Genomic DNA, 4,754 nt, shown 5'->3' with positions numbered 1-4,754 from the left:
TCGTAAATGTGTGTTTTTTTTGTCTATAACATTGATCAAACTTAAAGGATCTTAACTTTTGACTAGCGAGCCTTAATTATTAGTTGGAACGGAGGAAGTACTTTTTTTTTTTTTCGATTCAACGGAGGAAGTACTAGTTTTTCAATCAAATGCTAAGCCGAGTCTAGTGAAGTAGTAAGATTGCGTTCGTCACGACCAATAAAACGCATTAGGAATATAACGTGCATGGATTTTCCATGAGAAAGGCCTGGCGTGCACGAGAATCTCAACGGGAACCATATTCTACTGCTGCGGATATTTCTAGCACAAGCTGCATGTGCCGATTGGTCTGAAAAAATCGGCAAGATGTATCTGGTTCCTGTGTGCAGTGCAGGTGCAGGCCACCTGTTATGGACCTCCATCCCCATGTTACTATCAGTAACGACACAGGAAATTAAGTCAGTTAGCAGTTATATCATGGAAAATTCGGAGACAGATAGGCAGGCCAGGGATGGTCAAGTTGGCATGAGTAGGACCTGACATGACACGCCAGCAGCCGGCAGCGATGGATCGGTCGATCAGACCGGCCGGCGCGATCGAGCCCATGGTATTGGTTTCATCTCCTTACTCCATCCGTCGCGCGAAACCCGGCCAACCTCTGAATCTCCGGTCGACACCGTCGGCATCAGTCTCAAATGGCTATGTCCATCGGCGCGTCGAACTGCCGAAATGAAACGTTGTTGCTCTCTGTACGCCCATGTTAGAATCCTCTATCTACTATCTATATATCCAGTCGCTTGAAACCCGGCCAGCCTCTGATGGACATTATCGGAATGGGTCGCATGTCCATACGTTTAGGTCCCGGAGCTATTGTTCCGAACCATGTACCGATCGATGACAATTCATGTTAGTTTGCTTGTGGAGTCCGCGTGAAGGAAGGGATTTGTGTGGGGCCGCCGATGGACGATGCTGTGCTAGCGCTTTCGGAGAAGAGGATGGCACGAGCGCGTCGTCATCCCCGGCTCGTCCGCAGTAAGAGCAAGTCCAGCAGGTACCCCAAACCATCCCCGATAGGAAATATAGGGGAGATAGAGGGGGAAAACGCACTCCAGCAGCACCCCTACCGCTCCCCCGAAACATAGGTGCCCCCAACCCAGACCCTCCCATTCCCCTACGTATCGGGGCAGTGGAGGCACCCCCGATCCGCCGAGGAGAGCAACGGCTCGGTCGGGGAAGATTCCTCCCGCCACCAAGCTCCCGATCAGGTATGTCTCCGCTCTTCTTCTTCTTCAATTTTGTCAAAATCGAGCTCCAAGTCGGTCATGGTGGGGAGAGGGGAGGGAAGGGGGATGAGGCAGTATAGCATGGGAAGAGGGAGCTCAAGGGGGCGGCGCCCCGACGGTGGTGGAGGAGCAGGGCGGGGCGGCGCTGGGCCAGTGGTGGAGGAGGGGATGGGCATCCGCGGCGGGGCGAGCAGGGCGGGGCGGCGCTGGGCCGGTGGTGGAAGCGAGGCCGGCGAGCAGGGCGGGACGAGCTGGGCGCGGCGGGGCGAGCTAGGCGAGCGGCGGGGCGAGCTGGGCGAGCGGCGGGGCGAGCTGCGCGCTTGTTTGCTGCGGGCTTGAGAGAACGTGAGGGAAATTGCTGAATTTGCTACTGCTTGCTTGGATACAATTGTTCTGAAATTAATTGTTTCTAGTTGGATAATTGCTTTAAATTGCTGTGGAAATTCTATCTACAAATAGTTGTCCAATTGTTACTGCAATTTTGCTCTACAATATAACTATCTGCAAATGCTTTGCTATAGAAATTATTGCCCAATTGCTGCACAGTTATTTGATGAAGGTTGATTTGATGGCGGATCCATGTAGTGTTGATTTGAGCTCAAGTTCAAAGAAAGGAAAAGAGTTCAGTGTGCATACCTTTGACGAAATAGCTCAGCGTTCTTGTTCTTGCTGAGCTACGACTGAAGCCATCGCATAGAGATCCTCGTCATCGGACGACGACGATTCCTCCATGCACATTCGCACGGCCAAGCTACGGCGACGACTCATTTCGTTGTTGGAAAGTATACTGGGAGATTGAGAGAATTATGAGAGCAGAGGAAGATTCAACAATGTGTGAGAGGTGTGAGGGTTGAATCTGTATATATATACCTGAAAAACTAGCCGTTGGAAATAATATCGGTTGGAAAACTAGCCGTTGAAAATAATACCGTTGGAAATATAGTCATTTGAATTACGGCGGTTACAAAATTAACCGTTTACAAAGTTAGTTATGAAATATTGTTTAAATATATGTAAATGTGATATAGGGGAGATGATATAGGGGAGCTGCTGGAAATGAACAATATGTAGGGAGGGAATCTATTTAGGGGTGTCCCCTACATAGAGAGGAGGGGGTCCTGCTGGACTTGCTCTAAGAGAGACGATGCTCTGGCTGATTTGATCGCGGTTACTGCTGCTACTGCTCTGCAAGTCTGCAACTGGCTTCCTTCGACTCTAGTCGATTGAGATCTGAACGTGACAGTCTTTTTCAGTGCCTATCCGTTCCCCTCTCGCTTTCTTTCTTCATTTAGATTTTTTTTGGTCTGGCGATCTTCGTATCTTTACCGTGAACAGCTGGATCACAATTCACAAAAGATGTGCGCTCGGAACTTACAGGGGCTTCATGCTTAACTAGTTCTCACTCGAGTCACAGCTAACTTAGTTCTCGATCAGATTTTGACATCGAATTTCAGTTGCAACTGTGCTTTGCAACTCACAGTTACCACCTAGCAAACCTAACGTCTCAGAGGCATTTTTTAAGTTGCACCCTCGATTGCAAGCGACAGGTACGAGACAACGGATTATGTTTGCCGTGGCGTGCCAAGACGACTACCTTCCCGCAAATTGGCTTCTAAACTTGTGTCGTGTGGGTGTTTGTGCCACCGGTTCCCTAGAAGGGGCGAGCGCGGAGCGATGATGTTCGCCACCGTCTGATCTGCGGGACGATCCAATGTCCGCACTTAAATCGTGCGCATGGGACACGTTCCAGGTGTGGGAGTTCAGCCCGCACCGCCGTGGCAGGTACCTATCTAGTCGTCGATGATAATAACAATGAAGACGGCCTGCCCTATCTGCTCGTCGTCAAGTAGGACGTTCAGCCGCAGAAGAGAGGAGGAGGCTCTCCATGTGGTCATTGCCTAGAGCGATCTCATGGAGTTCGCAAAGAGGGAGGGTCTTGCTATCCAGTTGAAGGAATTTGTGCGGGCGCTTGGAAGACCTATCACGCCGCTGGTTACCCGGCGCTCTATCAGACACAGACAAATATTATTTTACTATCTAAATTGTGCATGTACTTAGGCCATCTTTAACGGGGCGACCCATCCCACGCCCGCACATTCGAATGGGTCAAACCGGACAAAAACACGGTCCAGCGCGCGGATCCATTCCTAATACGAATCCATCTAAATTGTGCATGTCCTTAAACCTCTAACCACCACATGCGCACTTCACCTAGCGGCTGCATGCACATGATCTGGCTGCGTGGCGCGAAACGGCCGGCCGTCTGGATCAGGTCAGCTCTCAGCAGGGACGGGAGATTATAGCCTATGGGGTTGTAATTTTACTTTTGTTTTCGGATCACCTGTTGTCGCTTGGATTCCGAACAGCTATCGTGCTCGTGGCCTGCCGTGAGCTAGCAGCCAGCTCCATGCACCGCATCATGGATTCATGGATTAGAAAAACTAATTTAGAGCATTGGCTTACTTGGTGTAGGAGATGGATCTCCAATCATACTCAACTTTGTCTGTCTAGCCAGTGACTATGCATGTATAGCTATGTTTTTATAGTTGCGGATCTACAATCATGTCTACTGCTTTTGGCCGGCATACTTGCATATTTGTATCGTGTTTATAGTTGTAGATTCTCGCGTTGGGTGCACGCATCTGATTCTGTTCGACTCTAGGGAAGTACTGATAATAAGAAGTTGTTATATATATGTATGTGGGCTATTATTTTTTATTGTCGAATAAAAATAGACGGCATCAATCAGTGCACTGGCCTAGGCATCGATTCTAATATGGCTGGAAAAATTAGTAGATAGCTTAGCAGATTTATTTGTTTTGTATTGTGCCACATTTAGAAGGTTTTTCCGTTATCTATACCAATATGTTCTATAAAAGCTTGAAGCACTTGTAAAACAATTTCATGATCAACAAAAAGATCACCAACCAATTCTTCTACTTTACCGGTTTTATAAAAAGCACAAAGACAATCATAATTTATTTCTACGCTGCCCTTAGGGCATCTCCAACGCGGCGACCCATCCTGCGCCCGCGCGTCCGGATGGGTCCAGCCGGACAAATACGCGGCCTAACGCGGCGACACACCGTAAATGCGGATGGCCGCGGCGTCCGGAACGACGCAAACCCGGCCCAAATCTGGGCCAGGTTTGCGTGACCGCGGATGGCACGCGGCGTCCTCGCGTGTCCGCCTGGTCCGCGTGGCTGGCCCAGCTGTCGGTGTCCCAGTCCTATTAAATGTGGACTGGGGGAGGGGGGACTGTCCCTATCCAGTCCCCACTCTCCACTCCGGCCACACGCACGCACGACCCCGGCGGCCTCTACATCGACGAGGCCACGGCGCCGCCACAGCCCCAGCCCCATCCGCAGCCCGAGCCCCAGGAGGAGGACGACCCCGAGCTGCAGGCGGCGATCGTGGCGTCCCGCGAGCTCAGCGACCTCGAGGAGCTGGCCAAATGGCCGCACCTCGCCGAGACACTACGCGCCTCCGCGC

General features: G+C 50.7%; 1 long non-coding RNA gene across 1 annotated transcript; it reads left to right on the top strand.

Annotated features, from left to right (window-relative positions):
• The first annotated feature begins 1,020 nt into the window (after positions 1 to 1,020).
• On the top strand, positions 1,021 to 2,174 carry LOC127305205 (uncharacterized). Its single transcript, XR_007853732.2, has 2 exons — positions 1,021 to 1,244; positions 1,784 to 2,174. It is a non-coding gene; the product is annotated as an uncharacterized lncRNA (long non-coding RNA).
• The last annotated feature ends 2,580 nt before the right edge of the window (positions 2,175 to 4,754 follow it).

This window comes from Lolium perenne, chromosome 6, assembly GCF_019359855.2.
Source record: "Lolium perenne isolate Kyuss_39 chromosome 6, Kyuss_2.0, whole genome shotgun sequence".
Taxonomy (NCBI): Eukaryota; Viridiplantae; Streptophyta; class Magnoliopsida; order Poales; family Poaceae; genus Lolium; species Lolium perenne.
Note: the sequence above shows the minus strand (reverse complement) of the source record. Positions and strands in the feature narration are given on the sequence as shown.